This window comes from Tupaia chinensis, unplaced genomic scaffold (genome assembly GCF_000334495.1).
Source record: "Tupaia chinensis unplaced genomic scaffold, TupChi_1.0 Scaffold000475_1, whole genome shotgun sequence".
NCBI lineage: Eukaryota > Metazoa > Chordata > Mammalia > Scandentia > Tupaiidae > Tupaia > Tupaia belangeri.
Window position 1 is genome coordinate 544298 of NW_006159984.1, and position 24886 is coordinate 569183.

Here is a 24886-nt window from a genome sequence, read left to right on the forward strand (position 1 = left end):
ATAGGATAACTTTTGTAACTTATTTGAGACTTTTCTCTTGCCATTTTTAGAATTTTATCTTTGTCTTTGATTTTGACCAATCTGGTTATGAAGTTCCATGGAAATTATTTTCTTATGTTGATTCAATGTACGGTCCTTTTTATTTATTGAGTCTGGATATTTTTCTAGGTTTGAGAACTTTTCTGCAAATATTTCATGGAATAGATATACTATGCTCTTGTCAGATTTTTCATCTTCTGAAATACCTACTTGGATATTTGGACATTTAATGGTGTCTAGTATTTCCTATCGATTGTCCTCATTGGGAGGGGGGGGGCATTTTATCATTCATTTTGGTGGTTTTATCTTAGAGCTTTTGTCTTCCATATCAAAGATTCTATCTTCTGTGTGATCTAATATACTATTAATACTTTCAAGGGAGGTTTTGATTTTCTGCAATACAGTGTTCATTTCTAGAAGTTCTGTTTGATTCTTTTATTTGGTGTCTATCTTCTCTTTCACATTCTGGGAGAATTCCTCATGCATGGAGTTGGCTATCTGCTTTTTCTTACGTCTAATTTGGTTTTGTCACTGAATATTCTGAATTCTTGTTCTGACATTTCAGTGATTTTTTTCCCCAAAGTTGGAGATGAGTTTTTGTGTTTCTTTGTTGAGGATGTATTTCCTGTCTTTTTGTTTGTTTGTTTGTTTGTTTGTTTGTTTTCATAATTGAGGATCTCCTGCAATTTTTAGTCATTTGGTAGTATATTCACTTCTTGCTAATTCTTTTTTTTTTTTTTATGGTGGCACTTGAATTTATCAAGATGTGCTTTAACACAGATGCTGAGGCTTGCCCATGGGGCTCTTGATGCACAAAGCCCAGACATTCTACCGATCTTCTTGAGTAATGATGCCAGGAAGTTAACAACCAAGTGGATGTTGTACCTGAGCTCATCATCTGTTATCTTCCCATGGCCAACAGCCACAGCTAGACACAGCACGTTATTCATCTGGAACTTGATTGCAAATTTCACCTCATGAACTTTGGCCACCATTATGTGTCAAGAGGGAAGGGAAGTTTCCAACCTTATTTCAACTTTTGCCTAGGATTTGTGGGATTTGCTTGATCAGAGACACTGAGGCCAAAAAGGCATCATACTTCTTGGTCAGCTTCTTGATCAGATTTTTATTCTTGTTGAGTTTTTTCAGCACCTTGATATCCTTGTGGGGAACATCCATAGCCTGGGCCTTTCTGCAGTGCTATTGGTCCTCAGAAATCAGGTGGAGAACTTGGAGAGAGGAGTGGACTTAAGCCTGATGGTGTCTGAGAAGTATTTGCCCTTCTGAGGGTCATAGCTTTCCAAGCATATCTGTAGTTCCTCTGTTTCCAAAAACTTCCAGCACGTGCACCAATTTCAATGCAGGACTTCCTGCCCTGCCTCATAGAGGGTGTCCCAAAAGACTTCACTGCTCATGGTGCTTCATGCTGCAATAACCCAAAAAGAACCACTTCTTGCTAATTCTTTGTAGTTGACTTATATAGCTGTTTGCTATGTGCTTCCCTGTGTTGTGAATTAGTTCTGTGGCAATTTCTCTTTCTACTGTGTTTTACAATATGATATCCACAGGAGGAGTCTGGGGTTCAGATTTATGAAGAGGAGTTTCTTTCTTTTTACTGTTTGGTTCAGTGTGTGTGGGGGTGGATTTCTCCAGAGTCTTAGTGTTCAGATATTTGGCTCCCTTATACCTAGACCTGTCTAGTCCCTGTAAGGATGGGGGTTTCCAGCTCTGAAATGCCATATCAGGTTGTAGGAACTAACACTGGCCAGACCTGAGACTGGTCAGGGTCCTTCAGGTGGAGAGTGGGCTTTTTAAAAGGCCAGCTATTTCTCTGTCATTCTGTCTCTAAAACTGCAGGATTTGATTGAAGATTCCAGGGTTGATTCAATTCTAACTTCTGGACCCTAGTCTGGGCAGTTTTTTATTTACTTATTTTAATTTGCATTTAATCACTTTACATTTACAGTATAGAACATGGTTTTGCTCAGCATGAATAAAGTGCATATTAGTCAAGTCAGAGACATCACCATATATATTATCATCAACAGATAACATTTCACTTTTGGGTCTATTAAGTGTTTTGTGTGTATTAAGTGTTTTGTTTGTTTATTCCCTGCTCCTCTTTCTCCCACTCCTTATTACCCACCCCCTTCTATACTAACTCAAGTATCTTCAGTTGTCCTCCCTGCTATTATGCTTTCCAGTCTTTCAGCTTATACTATAGAGTGAAGACATTAAGTATAGATTAAACAGGACATACAATGCCTGTCTTTTAAAGTCTGGCTTGTTTTGCTTCACATTAAATTTCATATTCATCCACTTTGTATCAAATATCAGGGTCTCATTGCTTTATATGCCTGACTAGTATCCCACACAGTACATAGACCACAGTTTTTAAATCCACTTGTCTGTTCGTGGACATATGAGTTGATTCTATGTCTTAGCAATTGTGTATAATTCTATTGTTAATAATAAACATTGATGTGCAAGTGTTTTCTGACTCTGGGTTTTCCTATCTTTAGATAATACCTAAGAGTGGAAATAATGGTTTGTAAGGTAGTTCTATTTGTAAGTTTCTGAGGGACTTCCATATTGTTCTGCAAAATGGCTGTACTAATTTATATTCCCACCAATAGTGTAGGAGGGTTCCCTTTTCACTTCATCCTCACCAGCACTCTACATGCATTATTTTTTAATCTTAACCATTCTGGCTGGGGTTAAGTAGTATCTCTTTGTCTTTTTTAAATTTTTATTTATTTATTTATTTTACATACTTTCACAGAACATCACCACAGCCTACCAAATTCAATTTTCCAGCCAGAATACACTGTAAAGTGAATTAATCATACATGTTATCATCCACAAATAATTTTCCATTTCTTATTTTTTGTATATATATATTTTCTTCCTACTTCTCACCCTCTGCCATTTCTCATCCTCCTCCCACCCTAGTATCTGCAGTTGCTTTCCATGCTTTATTCTTTCCCGCATTGTATTGATTCACAAAATATCTTAATTAATCTAAATAGTTTCAATAGTAAGTTCAGCAGATATATACATATCTGTGAACAAAAATTGACTTTAGGCATGAAACTCTGTGGGTATAATGAATATACTATAAAATAGTACATAGCTGAGGCTATATAGCTTACTGTGTTTACTAAACAGGTATTTTTTAAATATATATTTTTTTATTTCAAGAAAAACAGTTTTAGTTTTAATAAATCAAAATTTAAAAAATCTTGAGAGAACTTGGCTTAATATTTAAAGCCAGGAAACAGGTTAGGATTCTGTTCAAATAGTAGGTACATGGACCTGTCCACAACTCGAGAGAAGACAAAACTCCTTAACACTGAAAAACAAAGCATAGAAGGTCAGTAATGTTTTAGTCAAAAGTCATACAATTCTATTTCACCAGTTAAAATTCATGTATTTTATATTCTGTTGTGGTCCGATCTTTCTGTTTAAATTCTGGAAAATAACGTTCAACTCTAGACTTTTCCCTACCACTAAACTGGCCATTTTCTTAGTTGTTTTAGAACTCTTCTTTCTGTGTGTCTGACTTTAGTTTTCCTGGGATATCACTCCCTTCAGAACTTCTTGGACAGTTGGTCTGATGTTGGTAAATTCTTTCAGGTTTTGTTTATCTGAGAATGTTCTTGTTTTCTCTTCCTATATGAAGGATAGTCTTGCTGGATATAGTATTCTTGATTGAAATTATTTTTCACTCAACATTTCGAATACATTTTCCCATTCTTTTTTTGCTCACATTGTTTCCAATGAGAAGTCCACTGGTAGGCTAATTGGATATCCTTTGTAGATAACTTGACGTTTCTCTCTTCCAGTCTGAGTATCTTGTCTTTGTTTGTGGTTTTCGTCATTAAGGCTGTAATGTGTCTTGGAGATCTTCTTGGGTTGATCCTGTTTGAGGTCCTTTGTAGTTCTTGGGTTTTGATCTTTGAATGCCTCTCTAGGTTTGGGAAGTATTCTTTCAGGATTTCATCGAATGGGTTGTCAATGTCCTTATTAGTCTCTTCACATTTTAGGATAACAATTATCTGGATGTTTGGACATTTAATGGTATCTAGTATTTCTCATATATTATTCTCATTTTTTGAGGCTATTTTCTCAGTCTGAGTGGTGGATTTTACTAGTCTAGCAATCCTGTCTTCTATATCTGAGATTCAATTTTCTGTGTGACCTAATCTGCTGTTTTTTTTTTTTTTTTTTTTTTGAGAGGTTTTCACTATATGGCGCGTGCGCTCGACAGAAAGACAGAGAGAGACATAGGAGACAGAAAGCGAGAAATCAACCCCCAGGGGGATGGTCACGCCTCAATCCCTTCTCCTCCATTCTCCTCTCAGGATCTTGGGCACGCATGCACACGCACCCGGCGTGAGTTTTAAGCCACCGGGTCCGGGACGCGAACCGCGGTCGACTACGTGGGAATCCAGCGACATAGCCATTACGCTAACTGCTGGTTCCCCTAATCTGCTTTTAATACGTTCAAAGGAGGTTTTGATGTCCTCTATTATAGCCTTCATCTCCAACAGTTTCATTTGGTTCTTTTCTATGGTGTGTATTTCCTCTTTCAGCTCTCGCAAGAACTTTCTCACTTCCTGGAACTCATTGGACTTTTTCTTCTGGTGTTCGTTGTCTCTTTTCTCTTCCCTCTCTGTTAGTTTTGTCATTATGTATACTTTAAATTCTTTATCAAACATTTCCATGAATTCTATTGTATGTGGATGAAAAGATCAAACATTTCTATGAATTCTATTGTCTGTGGATGAAAAGGAGTTATTCTTTCTCCTTGGGGGTTAGGTATTTTCTTGGTTTAACATATTTCTTGTGTCTCTGCAATGATTTTTTTCTCATTTGATAGGTTATTCATTTCTTCCTAATTTCTAGAAGATCAATCTGAGTGATAGAGGCACACTGTAGGATGTGGTTTGCAAACTCTTTAATTTTTTTTTTCTCTCGTTGTGTTGCAGATTCAGTGGGAGTTGAGGAATATGAGGACTCAAATAGTATTTAAATATAGGCAACTTTTCACTTAGACTTGTCTAGACACTCAGTGGGTGCAGGCTGAGCAGCAAAGTGATGAGGTAAAAGAAAAAGGATAAGAAAACAAAGAAAGAAAGAAAAAAAAGAGAAAAATAGAAAAAGCACGAAGTGAAAACCATGGGGTGCGCAAGCACTGTACAAAATCACAAGTTCTCTGCTCTCATGGCAACTCAGTCTTCTTCTGGCCTGCCCCTTCTGTTTGCCTAGATGGATGGGGGGAACTAGATGGGAGGAGAAAAAAGGAGGGGATAATTACCAAGATAAAAGAGGATTTCAGGGTCAAGATAAAACTTTACCTTAAAAAATTTTAAAAGGGAAAATTTTTAAAAAGTGAAAAGACAGAGACAGAGAGACAGAAAGAGACAGAGAAAAACAGTGAGAAGGATACAGGAGCTCAACCAGGGTAAATTCTCAGCAGAACATCTTCATTGCCTTATCTCTGAAATCACTAGATCTCAGCTCTCATGGTGGACTCCTCTCATTGTGGTTTAGATTTCCATTTCCCTTATGATAAGTGATGTTGAGCATTTTTTTTCATGTGCTATTTTGCCATTCGTATGTCTGTCTTTGAGAGTTGTCAGCATAGCTCGTTTGTCCATCTTTTTTATTGGATTGATTATTTATTTATTTATTTTGCAGGCAAGCTCCTTGAATTCCCTGTATATTCTGGCTATCAGTCCCTTATCAAGACATACTTTGCAAATATATTCTCCCTCTCTGAGAGTTTTCTCCTCACTGTAATTATTATTTCTTTCGCTGTACAGAAGGTTTTTAGTCTGATGTAGAGCCACTTGTCTATTTTAGGAATTATTGTCCGTGCTTCAGGGATCTTATTTTAAAAGTGTTTGTTGGGTTGTGCTGGGGTATGTAGTACTGACTAGTATGTCTCCTGGACCCTGCACTGCCCGGCTCCTTCCACTAACTCCTTGGTGCCTGTTCACTGTCCCTACAGTGCCTCTGTGGTGACTTACTTACAATAAACACATAGTATGAATATTCTGGAGCTGTAGATACAAGAAAATGAACCTTGATGAAAACCACAGGAGGGTCAGACAGTGGTGCAGCAGGAACATTCTGTGAGGGTGTCACACAGATGCCAAGCCAAGAAAAGGTGGAAAGATTAGAATACTGTCCACGTGATATTTGGCTCATTGCCAAAATAAAGAATCTCTGAATGCTCAGAACAAACTCCAAGAAATTAGGAAGAAACATATGATCCATCATATGATCAAAAAACCATCACAGAAGCACAAGAAACATGAGAAATCCAGAAAATATCTCTCCCCAAAAGGAAAAGAACTATTCTTCATCATCCACAAAAACTATAATTGAACTCATGGAAATATCAGATAAAGAATTCAGAATTTTCATAGTGATGAAGACAACAAACTACAGATGATACAAGAGAAAAGAGACAAAAAGTTCCAGGAGATGAGGAAGCTCTTCAGTTATTTGAAAGAAGAAATACACACCATAAAAAAATCAAATAGAGCTGTCAGAGAAATAGAGCTGTAATATAGAAAATCAAAACCTTCATCAAAAGTATTACAAGCAGATTAGACCATGCAGAATGTTGAATCTCAGATGTAGCAGACAAAACCTCCAACCTAGAAAAAAATCACCAAAAAGACTGAAAAAATAACCCAAAGAAATAATGAGAAGTACTAGATACCATCAAACATCCAAATATCCGGATAACTGGCATTCCAGAAGGCAAACAGACCCATAAGGGCACTGATAATCTATTCCATGAAACCCTGGAATAAAATTTTCCAAATCTAGAGAGGCATTCAAAGATCCAGACCCAAGAAATATAAAAGACCTGACATAGAATCAATCCAAGAAGATTTTCTCCAAGGTACATCATAGCCAGATTGGCCAAAGCCTCAGAGAAAAACAAGATACTAAAATTAGCAAGAGAGAAATGTCAAGTTACTTTCAAAGGATATCCCATCAGGATAACATCAGATGTTTCACTGGAAACAATGCAAGCAAGGAACAAATGGGAAAGTATACTCAAAATGTTAAGTGAAAAACAATTTCAATAAAGAATACTATACCCAACAATATTATCCTTTATATGGGAAGAAAAGATAAAAACATTCTCAGACAAACAAAACCTAAATTTCCTTTTTTCTTTCTTTTCTGAGAGGTTTTTTTGTTATAGGGCATGTGCTCTCGCCAGACAGACAGAGAGAGACAGAAAGCGAGAAATCCCCCCCCCAGGAGGGATGGCCACAGCACAATCCCTTCTCCATTCTCTTCTCGGGATCTTGGGCACGCACACACACGCGCCTGGCATGAGTTTAAGTCACTGAGTCCAGAACTCGAACCGTGGTCAACTATGTGGGAGTCCAGCGACATAGCCATTACACTAACTGCTGTTCCCCAAAACCTAAATTTCCAACACCAGACCAGCTCTTCAAGAAGCTCTGAAGGGATTACTATACCAAGAAAACTAAAGACAGACAGAAATAAAAGAATAAAAAAAAAAAAAAAGAAAATGGCCAACTTAATGGTAGACAAGTCCAGAAATATCAATAATAATATTGAACATTAACTTCCATTATTTAAATGGAAACATCAAACCATAGTAACACTGCAAATTCAACAGAAGAGAGATTAATTACATGAGACTGAACTGGTGAAATAGACTTGTACGACTATTGACTATAGCATTACTGATTTTCTTCCATGCTTTGTCTTCCAGATTTAAGTTTGATTTCTTTTGAACTGTTGATAGGTTCAGCAATTTGTTATTTTCTTTTAATTGAAACATAAACTTTTCTTCTTTTCTGGGACTTCTGTGTAATTGGAAACTATTTGCAAACATTTTTATTTTGTGGTAGATTGGTTATTTGCCTAAATTCAATAATATCCATTGCCTTGTATCAGAAATTGAAAATACTGGTTATTGCCAGGACTTTGGAAGGTCATTTCTGAAGATGTGACCAGAAAGCTAAGGAACTAAGGTAGATTTCAAGAAAGCAAACAGAAGCTCTTGGGAAGATTGCCTGGTACCATAAACAGTTATGCCTGGCAGTTAAGTAAAGAATGTCACCTCCTGACAGGCCCAAAAATCTCTCAAGTACAAGTACTTAAAGGTACAGTAACATGGTGAATTCCTGACTTGGCTCAGCAGCCTTGGGAGGTTTTTCTAAAGAGTCTAATCTGAAGCTCCTCATAAACGTTTCCAGCAAAGCCAACTAAATTGATGAGTATTCTTATGGGGTTTTGTGCAAATAACAGACCAAATGAGACCATTTTGTTCTTTTTTCTTTTTTTCCAAATAAGTTAGTTTATGCCTCTCTTTAGTCAAATGGGAAATGGGGAGAGGTAAAAAATATTTCTGGGGCCAGCAGATGGCATAATGGTTATATTGCTGGACTCTCCTGAATAGTTGAACATGGATGGAGTACTAGACCCAGCAGCTTGAAACTCATTCCATTCGTGTGTGTGTGCATGCCCAAAATCCTGAGAAGAGACTGGATGAGAAAGGATTGTAGCATAATCATCCCTCCTGGGTTGTTATTTCTTGCTTTCTCTCTGTCTCACTCATCCTCTCTGGCAAGGACACACACCCTATAGTAAAAACCTCTCTAAAAAAAAAAAAATTCAGAAGAAAATTGCATTGCACTTGTAACTTGATTCTAGCTTTGTCCACATGTGTTTTCTGAGTTTTTAGTATCTACCTACTGTTGAAAGAAAATCCTAAACTTTCTCCTGACTCTAAATCCTAAGCAAATCTTTCTTAACATTTTTTGATTTGGGGACCAGCAGTTAGTGTAATTACTGTTTATGAAAACTACTTTTCATGAAATTAAAAACATATACATATAAAACAAACAACCAAAAAAAAAACCCCTAATTAATCACCACTGTAAGTTATATAGCATCAGCTAGGTATTACTTGATAGTGTATGTTCATTCTGTTCACTGAATTTTATGCCTGAAGTCAGACATGTGTTCATAGACATGTTTATATCAACTGTACTTACTATTGAGAGTATTTAGTTTAATAAAGAGCTTTTGTGAATCAGTAAAATGTGAAGAAAAAAATATGGAAAGCAATTGTTCATACCAGAGAAAATTTGAGAGGAGGGTGGGAAATGGCAGAGGGTGAGAGGTAGGGAATTAAGGGAACAAAAGAGAAGTAAAATATATAAGAAACAAAAAATGGAAAATTATTTGTTGAGGATAACATGTATGGTAATATCTTTGATTGATCCAATATACAGTGTATTCTGGATGAAAAAACGTATTCGGTATGCTACAACGATATACAGTGAATGAATGTAAAATAAATAAATTTAAAATATATTTAAAAATGCTTTCAAATAGCAAAAATAGAAGTGTTTGCTTAGTCTGATGTCTCTTAGAGTTTACCCTGTGTTTTTCATCAGTACTTTCACAGTCTGAGGTTTTATGTTTAGATCCTTGATCCATTCTGAGTTGATTTTTGCTAATCGTGAAAGATAGAGGTCTAGTTTTATTTTTCTGCAGACAGATTATTCAGTTTTCCCAGCACCATTTGCTGAAGATATTTTCTTTTCTTCACTGGGTTGTCTTCTGACCTTTGTCATTAATCAGTTGGCTGTACGTTTTGGGGTTTACTTCTGGATTTTAATTCTGTTCCATTGGTATACGTGTCTGCTTTTGCACCAATAAAATGTGATTTTAATTATCACAGTTTTGTAATATATTTCGAGGTCAGTAAGGGAGATATCTCCTACACCACACCTATTGCTCAGTATTCTTTTGGTTATATGGTCTTTTATGATTCCAGATAAATTTTATGTTTTTATTTCTATTTCTGTGGGGAATATCTCTGGTTGTTTGATCAGAATTACATTGAATTTGTTAATTAATTTGGGTAGAATTAATATTTTGATTATATTAATTCTTCAAGTTCAGAAACATGTGATATTCTTCCACTTTTTGTTATCATTTTCAATTTCCCTTTTTAGTTTTTCTTGTAGAGGTATTTCACTTCTTTTTTTTTAATGTATTATTCCTTTTAAAGAATTATTTTTATGGGGAACCAGCAGTTAGTGTAATGGCTATGTTGCTGGACTCCCACGTAGTCGACCACGGTTCACGTCCCAGACCTGGTGGCTTAAAACTCACGCCGGGCACGTGTGCATGCGTGCCCAAGATCCCGAGAGGAGAATGGAGGAGAAGGGATTGTGGCGTGATCATCCCCCCTGGGGGGGGTGATTTCTCGCTTTCTGTCTCTATGTCTCTCTCTATCTGTCTGGCGAGCTCACATGCCCTATAGCAAAAACCTCTCCAAAAAAAAAAAAGAATTATTTTTATGTAACTTTCTTGATTATATTTATTATTTTCCAATTTGACCAGAGAGAGACATAGACAGAGGGAATGTGAGAAAGCAAGCCACCAGATTTGGAACACAAACCATGTTCAGACATGTGGGAGTTCAATGCCATTAATCACTACACCACCTGCTGGCCCCAGAGATCTTTCACTTTCACTTGTTTGGTCAAGTTTTATTTGTAATTATCTTATATTTTTTGTATAAGCAAGGTTGGGAAATGGTACGTTTTGTTGTTGAATGTTTTGTATGTTAATTTTTTCATCCTGCCACTTTACTATATCATCTATCACTTTCATGAGATTTTTGTATATTCTTTTGGATATTCTATGTATATAATTATTTCATCTTCAAATAGAGATAATTTCATTTCTTCTTTTCCTGTATGAATGCCTTTTATATCTTGTTTGATTTTACTGACTAAGACTTCAAATACTATGTTGAAAAGGAATAGAAAAACTGGGCAGCCTTATCTTATTCTTGTTCTATTCGGTATGATATTAGCTATGTATTTGACATACATGACTTTTATTGTGTTGAAAAATATCCCTTCTCTACCAGTTTTGCTGGAGTCTTAATCATGAAGGGATGTATTTTATCAAATGCTTTTTCTGCTTTTATTGATATGATCACATGGTTTTTATCTTTCCTTCTGATAATGTGATGTATTACATTTATTGTTTTGGGTATATTGCAACATTCTTGCATCTCTGAAATAAAGCCTACTTGGTAATGGTGCATAATCATTCAATGTGTCATTGGATAGGATTTTCTAGAACCTTTTTAAAGATTTTTGCATCTGTATTAATCAGGAATATTGGTTTGTAGTTTGTTTGTTTGTTTATTTTGTTTTTTTCTTTTGTTTAATTTTTGTCCTTGTCTGTTCTGGGGATCAGGATGATAGAGATTTCAAAGAATGAATTTGGGAGTGTGACTTATTTTTGGATTTTAGTCATAGTTTGAGTAGAATTTGGTTATCTTTTCCTCTAGAGTTTTGTAGAATTCAGAAGTGAAGCCATTGAGACCTGAGCTGTTCTTTTTTTTTAATTTTGATTTTGAATGGAAATTTATTTATCTTATGTAACTATATATTTTGTAAAATTGCTATTTTAATCATATTATAGAAGAACAAGATTTAATTTTTAAAATCTTAGTTTATACCTGCAAGCTTGGTTTGTTAACACTTTTTGTGTTATGTAAGAAATACTTTGAACTTTGCACATTATAAAGTCTCTATTGCAACTACTCACCTCTAGTGTTAATAAGAAAGCATTCACAGAGCATATGGAAATTAATTATCATGTATATGTTTCTGTTTATTTATTTTATACATTCAACCACTATATATCGCTTTTAACTTGTAAAGTGAATTTACCCAACATGAATACACTTCACATGAATCTAGTTGGAGATACCATACATGTTATCATCAACAGATAATCATTCATTTCTTTGTCCTATAAATGTATTGCCTCCCAATTTTTTTCCTTGATTCCCTTTCTCTCTCTCTCCTGGTTCTCTCATGTTCTTTCCACACCATCTCCAGTATCCATAACTATTCTCCATGCTTCTATAGACACTAATCTTTCAGTTTCCTCCTTATAGTGTGAACAGTCGTTATATATTAAGTGGAGACGTACAATGACAATGTCTCTCTTTCATAGCCTGGCTTACTTCATTCAGCAGTAAATCTTCCATATTCACCCACTTTCTATAGAATGCTAGGGCCTTATTTTTTATGGCTGAGTAATATTCAATAGAGGATATGTGCCACACTTTTTCGATCCATTCATCTATTCGTGGACATTTGGGTTGGTTCTATGTCTTAACAATTGTGAGTAATGCCATAATAAACACAGATTGTGCAAGCACTTTTCCAACTAAGCCCTTTCCTATACGTTGGGTAGATATCCAGGAGTGGAATTGCTGACTCAAATGGTAGTTTTATTTGTAGATCTTTGAGAAACCTTTGCATTTTTCTCCACAGTGGCTGGACCAATTTACATTCCCACTAACGATGTGGAAGATTTCCCTTTTCACCACAGCCTCACCAGCACATATCATTTTTTTTTTTAATCTTAGTTTTTCTGACTGGGATTAGGTTGTATCTCATTTTGGTTCTGATTTGCATCTCCCTTATGATGAGGGTTGAGCATTTTCTCATATGCTTTTTGGCTGTTCATATGTTTTCCTTAGAGAGTTATTTGTTTAGCTCATTTTTCCATCTTTTAACTGGGTTGATCTTTTTTTTTTTTCCTTTTTTGGGTAAACTGCTTGAGTTCCCAGTGTATACTGGTCATCAGTCCCTTATCTGAGGCATGGTTTACAAAAATATTCTTCCATTGCGAGGGTTGTTGGTTCACACTAATTACTGTGTCTTTTGCTGTGTAGAAACTTCTTAATCTGATATAATCCCACTTGTCTATTTTTGGGATTATTGCTTCTGCTTTGAGGGTCTTATTTAAGAAGTTCTTACCTATGCCAATGTCTCCCATAGTTTTTCCAGTATTTTCCACTAATAGTTTTATACTTGAGCTCTTAGGTTTAGATCTTTGAGTAACTTTGAGTTGATTTTGTCAATGGCGAGAGATAGGGGTTTAGATTCATCTTTCTGTAGGTGGATACCCAATTTTTCCAGCACTATTTGCTAAAGAGGTTTTCTTTTTCTCACTGGATTGACTGGTGCCTTTCGTCAAATATCAGTTGGCTGTATATTTTTGGGTTTGTTTTTGAGCTGTTCTTTATTGGGAAACTATTTATTGCTGATTCAAACTTTGTACTTGTTAATGGTTTATTCAGACTTTCTATTTCTTCCAGCCAAATCTGGGTAAGTTACACATTTTTATAAATTTGTCCCTATCAATTAAGTTTTCTTGCTTTTTGGCATATAATTTCTCATACTATTATCAAATGATTTTTTTCGTATTTCTGTTATATTTGTTGTAATATTGCCTGTTTCACTTCTGTTTTTATTTATCTGATTCGATTCTGCTTTTGATGAATTTAGTTAATGGTGTGTCAATTTTGCTAATCCTCTCAAAAAACTGGCATTCAGTTTTATTTATTTTCTAGATGTTTTTTTTTTAATTGTCTATTTAATGTATTTCTGTTTTGATCTGTATTATTGCTTTTCTTCTTGGATTTTTTTGACAATTTCTTGAAATTTATCATTAGCTTGTTTATTTGCCACATTTTATTTTTTCATTTGAGCACTAATTTCTGCAAACTTCCCTTTTATGACTGCCTTTGCTGCATCCCATAGGATATAGAATACTGTGAGTTCACTGTCATTAGTTTCAATGAATCATTTAATTGATTTCAGCCTTAATTTCTCCAGTAATTGTGAAGTTGTTCAGGTGTAAGTTCTTTAGTTTCCGTGTATTTGTTTGTTTATCAGTGTTATTTCTTTAATTAATTTCAAGTTTAATTCCATTTTTGTTTGAAAAGTTGCTCAATATAGTTCCTATACTTTTAAATTTGTAATGATTTTTTATACATTCAATTATTGTACATCATTCTGCTTCCAGAGAGAATTTACCCAACATGAAATACACCTCACACCTATCCAGTTGAGAATACTGTGCATATCATCATCAACATGTTTTGTGCCCTGCCATGCAGTCAATAAAATATGTTCTATATGGAGATGGGAATAATGTATATTTTGTGGTTGTTAGATAAAATGCTCTGTAGTTGTCTGCCAAGTCTATTTGGATTATGATGTCATTTATTTCTTATTTCTCATTGTCTATTTATTTTTTTTTTAAGTTTTGCTGTTGGGTGTGTATTTTCATAGGAGAGAGACAGAGAACATGAGGGAAAGTGAGAAATTACCACTAGGGGTGATAGCCATGCCACATTTCCTCCATTTCCATTATCCTCATGAGATTTTTGGGCACACACTCACATGGGCCTGATGTATTCTTAAAGCCACCAGATCCAGAACTCAAACTGCAGAATTGGCCATGTAGTATCCATCCTCTTTTTCTTTCTTTTCTAAAAATTTTTATTATAATTACTATTATTTTTTATATATTCAATCATTGTACATCATTCAGCTTGCATAGAGAATTTACCCAACATGAAATACACCTCAAACCAATCCAGTTGAGAATACTGTGCATATCATCAACATGTAATAAAACATTTCTGTGTCCCACAAATATTTTACCTCTCTATTTTTTCTCTCTAATTACTTGCCCACACTCTTCCCCTCTCCTACCTTCCTTACCACCATCTCCAATGTTCATAACTATTTTCAATGCTTTAATGTCCTCCAATATTTCAATCTCTACCACAGAGTGCAGACAGTCAGTATATGTTAAGTGGAGACATACAATGTCTCTCTTTCAAAACCTAACTTGAGTCACTCAGCAATAAATATTCCATATTCATTTACTTTCTATCAAATGCCAAGGTCTCTGATGATGGAATAGTATTCATAAAATATGTGCCACACTTTTTCAATCCATTCATCGGTTCATAGATTTTGGGTTGGAGGTGGGTTTAGCAATCGTGAATAATGCCACAATAAACATAAATGTGCAAGCACTTTTCTGACTGAGAATTCTCCTCTCTTTTGGGAAGATACCCAGGAGTGGAACTGCAGGACATATGGTAATTTTATTTGTAGGTCTTTGAGGAACCTCCATATTGTTTCCCACAGTGTCTGTATCCAGTCTCTTTAAACTCTATGCCATCTGCTGACCCCATCCTCTGATTACTTTTTGTACAGAGGTGTCAGTCTCTTCTTGAGATCCCCAATGATTAATGTGTTGCAGTCTATCTCTCCTTTTAGGTATTCCATAGAAACTGGGCTCTGAATGGTGATTAGGATCCTAAGTAAGTTAGACCATCAACTTACTACATTTCCCACTCTACATATGCTCACTGGGTGATCTTATCACACATATAGCTTGGGTCATGACATATACGCTGATAATTACCAAATATTTATCTCCAGCTCTGATCTCTCTGTTGAGCTTTAAATCTGTATTTCTGACTGCTTCCTGAGTTGTTCCACCTGAGAATCTTATAGGCAATTTAACCTTAACTTCAAAAGAGAACACTTTTTCTCTGTGCTTCCATTCTCTCCCCATTCCATTCATTCTGTTGTTCCCTTTGATGTATACAAGCTTTTTACTTTGAAATGTATTTTTACTTTTGTTATCTGTTTTTTTTTTTAATGTCATAGCTAATAAATCACCATTAAAACCAATATGCATTTTTTTCTCTCTTTTATTTTAAATCCTTAAAGTTTGGGCCTTACATTTAGTTTTGAGTCTCTTTTTTTTGCAAGTGGTGTAAGATTTGGGTCCATTTTTTTATTTTTGCCATGTGAATTTCTGGCTTTCTAAATATTATTTCTTGAAGAGAATATCCTTTCTCTGTCATGTATTTCTATATGTGGGTTTATTCTATTCCATTAGTAAATATGTCTGTCTTTAGATCATTACCACACAGTTTTTTTTGATTACTGTAATTTTTAAATATATCTTGAAATTAGGAAGTGTGATGCCTTCCCCTTTTGTTCCTCTTCCCCAAGACAGCTTAAGCTGTTCTGGATCTCTTTGGTTCCGTATAAATTTTAGGATTACTTTTTCTATTTTTTTTATTGTTTGTTTGTTTTTGTTTTTGTTCTGATTTTATTGTGGATACCACTGAATCTGTAGCCACTTAGGGTAGTTTGAACATTTTAAAAACATTAAGTTTTCCAGTCCATTAACATGACATGTGTTTCAATATTTTTTATCTTTTAATTTCTTTCATCAATGTTTTACATATTTCAATGTATAAGTATTTCACTTTTTTGGTAATGTTAATGCCTAAATATTTTATTTTATTTTATTTTAATTTTTTTTCCTTTGGCCAGGTCTTTTGCACTATAGGGCGCGTGCGCTCGCCAGACAGACAGAGAGAGACATAGAGATAGAAAGCGAGAAATCACCCCCAGGGGGGATGGTCACGCCGCAATCCCTTCTCCTCCATTCTACCCCTGGGATCCTGGGCATGCACGCCAAGGTGCCTGGTGTGAGTTTTAAGCCACCAGGTCCAGGACGCGAACCACGGTCGACCATGTGGGAGTCCAGCGACATAGCCATTACGCTAACTGCTGGTTCCCTAAATATTGTATTTTTATCCTATTATGAATTGGATTGTTTCCTTAATTTCTGTTTCACATAATTTATTCTTAGTGTTTAGATAGGTAAATAATTTGAGAGAAACTGAGAAAGGGCTGACCATCACCCCCCCAGCCTCAGTCCCTGTACCAGCCCCAACTCCCAACCTCAGATCCCCTCCTCCTCTCAGCCAGACAGGGTAGCTCTCAGCAGTAAAGCAGATCCCACCTTCATCAGCATCCCCCTGATCAGTCAGGGAAACTGAGGCAGGACTCTCAATCAGTCCCCAGCCCCCATTCCAGTCACAGTCACAGCTCCCAACTTCACAGATATCCTCATCTCCACTAGGAAGGGCAGCTCTCAGCTCCCAAGAAGAGCCCACATCTGTCTGCTTACTCCTGCTGAGTCAGAGAAACAGTCAGGGCTGTCAATCAACCCCCAGCCCATTTCAGTCCTAGCCCAACATCACTAACCACAGCATAAGAACAGGTTTGGCACAGAAGCAATCTACAGCAAAAGGGTAGCAAACTAGTTTGCAGTGGTAGAATCATTCCTCAAAATGATATCCAAAAGTGAATACATCAACTAATGGCTAGAAGTCACAGAAGAGCTTCAATTTTGAAGAAAAAAAAATGTCTTTATCAAGAGAACACAATAACCTTCCTCCATAACTTGGAAAAACAGAAGTTACTAAAGTATAGAATTTGTAATACAAAAAAAAATAGAGAAAATAACCAAAAAATGTGAAAAATATACAAGAAATAATAGATTCCATTAAATGACTAAATATCGGAATAATTGTTATCCCAGAATGTGAAGAAACTAGTCAGGGCATTGAAAATGCATCAAATGAAGTCATGAAAGAAAAATACCTTTTCAAATCTAGAGAAGCACTCACACACCCAGACCCAAGAAATACAAAGGACCCCAAATAGAATCAAGCCAAGAATATCTGCACATCTTAGCCAGGCTGTCCAATACCATAGACAAAGGCATGATACTAAAACTGGCAAGAGAGAAATGAGAAGTGACTTACAAAGGTCATCCCATCAGGTTAACACCTGATCTCTCAAGGGAAACAATGCAAACAAGGAAAGAATGGGAAGATGCATAGAAAGTATTAAGAGAGAAAAAAATTCAACCAAGATTATTATGTCCTGCAAGATTATCCTTTATATGGGGGGGGGGAGAGACTAAAATAATCTCACACAAGCAAAACCTCAAAGAATTTGCCAACACCAGACCTGCTCATGAAGAAACCCTGAAGAAAGTACTGTTCCAGGAAAACTAAAGAATTAACAGACAGAAACAAAGGAATAAAAGGCAGCTAAGAAAATGGCTAACTTAAAGGTTGGGACAGATCTAGTAACATCAACAATAGCATGGAATGGGAATGGATTAAATTCTCTAATCAAGAGACACAGACTGACTGAATGAATAATAATAATAATAATAATAATAATAATAATAATAAACAGAAACCTTCTAACTGTTGCCTACATGAAACACACCTCATGGATAAAGACATAAATAGACTGAAAGTGAAGATTTGGGAAAAGGTTTTTCATGCAAATGGGAACCAAAAAAGAGCTGGAATCGTGATACTAATTTCTGACAAAATGGGCTTTAAAACAAACTGTCTGAAGAGACAAAGGATGGCACTATAATGTAGCAAAAGGATGAATAGATCAAGAAGATATAATGCTTACAAACATCTATGTGCCTAAAACAGGAGCACCCAAATATGTGAAGGAAAGACTGTTAGATCTAAAAGAGGAGATAGACTGCAATACACTAATTGTTGGAGACCTCAGCACTGCACTAGCCCCTCTGAACAGATCATCTAGACAACAAATAGATAAACAGATAAAGGATCTACATGATACCATAAATCAAATGGACTTAACAGATATCTATAGAACTTTCCATCCAAAAACTATGAGATATACTTTTTTCTCACCTCCACATTGAACCTTTTCAAAGATTGACCACATCATAGGGAAAAAGCAAGCCTCTACAGATTCGAAGGAATAGAAACTATATCCAGAATCTTTTCTGACCATGATGGAATTAAAATTAAGTTAAATTTCAAGAAAATCCTCAAAAAATACTCAAATACATGGAAACAAAATAACCTACACCTGATTGACTCCACAACTATTGAAAAAATAAAGACTGAAATAAAAAGATTCATGGAAGCCAATGACAATGAGAACAGGAGTTTCCATAATCTTTGGGACACTGCTAAAGAAATCATAAGAGGGAAGTCAGTAGCAATTAGTGCACGTAAGAGGAAGACAGAAGGAAGGAAAGTGGATCACCTAATATCATGCCTCAGAGAATTGGAAAAGCACCAGCAAAAAAATCCAAAATACTCCAGGAGAAAGAAAATAATAAAGATAAAAGCAGAAATAACTGAAATAGAAAATAAGCGAACTATACAGAAAATAAAGTAAAAGCAGGTTCTTTGAAAAGATAAAATTGATACACCACTAGCGAGACTTATTAAGAAGAGAGAAAGGAACCAGGTGAATCAAATCTGCAAAGAAGCAGACAAAATAACAACAGACATAGTAGAAATAGAAACATTGTTGAAGGATACTATGAACATCTATATGCCAAGAAACAAGACAATCTGGATGAGATGGACAAATTCCTGGGTACATAAAATCTACCAAGATTGAGCCAGGAGGATATAGAAAATCTGAATAGGCCCACAACAAGTCAGGAAATTGAATCAGTAATAAATAACCGCCCAACAAAAAAAAGCCCTGGCCCTAATGGCTTTACTTCTGAATTCTATAAAACTTTCAAAGAAAGGTTAACTTCCATTCTGCTCAAGTTATTTCTAAAGATCCAAAAGGGTGAATATATCCCTAATTCATTCTATGAAGCCTCTATCACCCCTATCCTTAAAGCAGATAAGGACAGGACAAGAAAGGAAAACTATAGACCAATATCTATGATGAATATCGACGCAAAGAATCTCAGCAAGATACTAGCAAATCGTATCCAAGAACTTACAAAAAGATTATACATCACAACCAGGTAGGCATTATTCTAGGAATATAAGGTTGGTTTAGCATACAAAAACTATAGACCAATATCTATGATGAATATCGACGCAAAGAATCTCAGCAAGATACTAGCAAATCGTATCCAAGAACTTACAAAAAGATTATACATCACAACCAGGTAGGCATTATTCTAGGAATATAAGGTTGGTTTAGCATACACAAGACCATAAATGCAATACACCATATTAACAGGAAGAAAGATAAAAACAATATGGTCATATAGACTGATGCAGAAAAACACATTTGATAAGATACAACATCCCTTCATGATGAAGACTCTCAGCAAAATAGGCATAGAAGAGTCATTTCTCAACACAGTAAAAGCTATCTATGAAAAAACCGTAGCAAACATCATCCTGCATGGAGAAAACCTGAAAGCTTTTCCACTAAACTCAAGTACAAGACAGCCAAGGATGCCCCCTTTCTCCACGCCTTTTCAATATAGTGCTGGAAGTACTCACCAATGTAATCAGAAAAGAGGGAAAAAATAAAAGGCATTCAAATAGGAAAAGCAGAGGTGAAACTCTCTATTCACAGATGACATGATTGTATACATAGAAGACCCAATGGTTTCCGTGAAAAAATTTCTAGAAATAATACTTGTAAACATTATACTTGTAAACAGTAAATAATACTTGTAAACAGTAAAATAATAATTGTAAACACTAAAGTTGCAGGATACAAAATCAATATCCCAAAATCTATATCATTTCTATATACAAACAACAGGCAGGCTGAGATAGAACTGAAAAAAATTTATTCCATTTACCATAGCCACAAAAAGTATAAGATACTAAGGAATAAATATAACCAAAGAAGTTAAAGACCTCCACCGGGAGAAATATGAGAAGCTAAAAACAGAAATTGAAAATTACCTAAAAAAGTGGAAGGATATCCCATGTTCCTGGATTGGAAGAATTAATATAATCAAAATTGGAATTCTACCCAAATTAATCTACAAAGTTAATGCAATGCCAATAAAAGTACCAGACACATTCTTCATATATCTAGAAAAGACAATCATAAAATTTGTCTGGAATCACAAAAACCCTACATTGCCAAAGCAATTCTGCACAAGAAGAGTGGAGTGGGAGGCATCTCACTTCCTGACCCAAAAATATACTACAAAGCAGTGATAATCAAAACAGTATGGTATTGGCAGAGAAACAGACACGTGGACCATTGGAACAGAATAGAGTCCCCAGAAATAAATTCCCAGACATACAATCAGCTAGTTTTTGACAAGGGGTACCAGTCAATCCAGTGGGAAAAGAAAAACCTCTTCAGCAAATGGTGCTATAAAAATTGGATTTCAACCTGCAGAAAGATGAATTTGAACCCCTACCTCTCACCTTTGACAAAAAATCAAGTCAAGGTGGATCAAAGATCTAAATATAAGACCTCAAACTATAAAAATGCTCCTAGAAAACACTGGGGAAATTCTGGGAGACATTGGGATAGGGAAAGGCTTCTTAAATAAGACCCCCCAAAGCACAGTCGATAATCCTCATAATAGACAAGTGGGAGTACATCAGACTAAGAGGTTTTTGCATGACAAAAGACACAGTAATTAGTGTGAATAGACAATCCTCAGAACAGGAATATATTTTTGTAAATTATGCATCATATAAGGGAATGATAACCAGAATACACAAGGAATTCAAGCACCTGTTTGGAAAAACGATGATCAACCCTATTAAAAAATGGGAGAAGGAGTTGAAAAAAACACTCTCTAAAGATGACATATGAATAGCCAAAAGGCATATGAAAAAATGCTCAATATCTCTCATTGTAAGGGAAATGAAGATCAAACAAGAATGAGGTACCACCTAATGCCAGTCAGAATGTCTAAGATTAAAAAAAAAAAAAAAAAGGTAAGTATTGGCCAGGGTGTGGGGTGTGGTGAAAGGGAAACTCTCTTTCACTGGTGGTGGGAATGTAAATTAGTCCAGCCACTGTGGAGAACAATTTGGAGATCCCTCAAAGACCTACAAAGAACTATCATATGATCAAGCAATTCCACTCCTTGGTATCTACCCAAAGGACAGAAGAAATCTTAATTGGAAAACTGCTTGCACATCGATGTTTATTACCACACTATTCACAGTTACTAAGGCATGGAATCAACCCAAATGCCCCCGAAGAGATGAATGGATTGAAAAACTAGGCACATATACTCTATAGAATATGATTCAGACATAAAAACCAACAAAACCCTGGCTTTTGACAGAAAGTGGAAGAATATGAAAGATTTACTGCTGAGTAAAGCAAGCCAGGCTATGAAGGAGAGACATTGTATGTCCCCACATAATATATACCTAGTGTCTGCACTCTATGCCTGAAACTGATTGACTAAGGATGTACAAACACAAGAGATAGTTGTGAATGTCAGATGTGGTGTGTGTGGAGGAGTGGGGCCAAGGGAAGGACATTTGGAGGAGGGATACGGAGGCAGAGCATTGACGGCCTGGGGAGGTGTGGTGTTATCTGTTGAAGATATTTTGATCAACTGGACTGGGAAGAAATGTTCACATATTGAAATGTTCACTTTGTAAGCTAAATAATGCGATTGAATATATAAAAAAATAAAACAAACAGACATAATAGATATACAAAACATCATTAGAATATACTATGAATGCCTATATACCAGCAGACAAGAAAACCTGGATAAAATGGACAAATTCCTGGACATGTATAATCTACCATTACTGAGTCAGGAGTACGTAGATAATCTGAATAGGCCCATAACGAGCAATGAGAATGAATTGGTAATAAATAACACCCCAAAAATAAAAGCCCTGGTCCTGATGGTTTCACCTCTAAATTCTACAAAAGTTTTAGGGAAGAGTTAACTCCCATTATACTCAAGTCATTTCTAAAAATCCCAAAGGATTGAACTACTCCAAATTCACTCCCATTTCAAGTGTTGTGGATTCACACAACACTTCTTTTGTCAATCCTGCTATTGGTATTTTATATAAAAATTATTACCTAATCCAAGATAATAAAGATAACTCCCATGTTTTCACCAAATATTTTTATAGTTCTAGCTTTTGCATAAAGATCTTTGATCCATTTTGAGTTAAATTTTACATAATGAATGTAAGAGAGAAACAAAATTTTAGAGGTTTTTGCCTTAGGGCACGTGTGGTCACTGGACAGAGAAAGACACAGAGACATAGAGACAGTGAGAAATTACCCCCTAAGGATATCTGAGTTCTGAGTTACCCCATTCAGGGATTAGAACCACCTAAGACCTTGAGCCAGACTTCACCCTCCTGTCCTCCAGGTCTAGCCAGGAGCCAAGACAAGCTCATCAGCTGCCATATATATCAGTCAAGAATCCATTATCTGGTAAAGTTATCTTTCAGAAATGAAAGATAAATTAAGACACTCTCAGATAAGCAAAAAACGAGTTTGTCATAGAGTACATGTGCCACAGTTTTTTTCAGTCCGTTCATCTGTTCGTGGGCATTTGGGTTGGTTCCATGTCTTAGCTATTGTGAATAATGCTACAATAAACATTGATGTGCAAGCACTTTTCTAATTAAGAATTCTTCTGCTCTTCGGGTAGATACCAAGGAGTGGGATTTCTGGATCATATGGTAGTTCTATTTATAGGTTTTTGAGGAATCTCCACAGTGGCTGGACAAATTTACATTCCCACCAGCAGTGTAACAGAGTTCCCCTTTCACCACACCCCCACCAGCACTCCAGCACTTATCATTTTCCTTTAATCTTAGTCATTCTGATTGGGGTTAGGTGGTATCTCTTTATGGTTTTGATCTACATTTCCCTTACAACGAGGGATGTTGAGCATTATTTCATATGCCTTTTGGCTCTTTGTATGTCATCTTAGAGAGTGTTTTTTTTTCAATTCATTTTCTCATCTTTAAATAGGGTTGATTATCTTTTTTTGAGACAGCTGCTTGAGTTAAAAATATGTTCAGGTTATCTGTCCCTTATCTGATGCATAGTTTACAAAAATATTTTCCCATTCTAAGGGCAGTGGATTCACACTAGTTACTGTGCCTTTTGCTATGCAAAAACTTCTCAGTCTGATGTAATCTCACTTGTCTACATTGAGGATTATTGACTGTGCTTTTGCGGTCTTGTTTAAGAAGTCTTTGCCTACCTCAATATCTCCCAGAGTTTTCCAGGAGCAGTTTTATACTTTGAGGTCTTAGGTTTAGATCATTTACCAATCTTCAGTTGATTTTTGTCAAAGGTGAGAGATGGTGGTTCAGATTCATCTTTCTGATGGTGGAAAGCAGCACCATTTGCTGAAGAGGTTTTTCTTTTCCCATAGGATTGACGGGTACTCTTTGTCAAAAATCAGTTGGCTGGGGACCAACAGTTAGTGTAATGGCTATGTCGCTGGACTCCAATGTAGTCGACCGCAGTTTGTTTCCTGGACCCGGTGGCTTAAAACTCACACCGGCCGTGTGTGCATGCATGCCCAAGATCCCGAGAGGAGAATGGAGGAGAAGGGATTGCGGCGTGGCCATCCCCCCTGGAGGGTGATTTCTCGCTTTCTGTCTCTATGTCTCTCTCTGTCTGTCTGGCGAGTGCATGCACCCTATACCAAAAAACCTCTCAAAAAAATAAATAATAATAATAAAAAATCCATTGGCTGTATGATAGGGAATTTATTTCTGGGGACTCTTTCTATAGATTTCTGGATATTAATTTTGTATCCTGAAACTTTACTGTATTCATATATTACTTCCAGAACTTTTTTCATGGAAATCAATGGGTCTTCTATGTATACAATCATATCATCTGCAAATAGAGAGAGTTTCCCCCAGGGAGGATGGCCATGCCACAATCTCTTCTCCTCCATTCTCCTCTCAGGATCTTGGACACACACGCACACACACCTGGTGTGAGTTCAAGCCACTAGGTTCGGGACTCAAATCGCAGTCAACTACATGGAAGTCCCGTGACATAGCCATTACACCAACTGCTGGTTCCCCATTCTTTCTTTTTTTTTTAATCTTAGACATTGTGATTGGGGTTAGGGTTAGGTGGTATCTCAATGTTGTTTTTATCTTCATTTCCCTTCCATGAATCTTTTGATCTCAGTCTTTATTTCAGAAATAGCTCTGAAGTCATTCAGGAATAGGTTATTTAGTTTCCATGTATTTGAGTATTTTTGAGGATTTCTCTTGAAATTAAAATCAAGTTGTTTTCCATCATGGTCAGAGAAGATGCTGGATATAGTTTTTTTAAAATTTATATATATATATATA

At 36.0% G+C, this 24886-nt stretch overlaps 1 pseudogene; it reads right to left on the minus strand.

Annotated features, from left to right (window-relative positions):
- Positions 1–810: 810 nt before the first annotated feature.
- Positions 811–1454, minus strand: LOC102502994 (60S ribosomal protein L10a pseudogene; annotated as a pseudogene).
- Positions 1455–24886: the final 23432 nt, after the last annotated feature.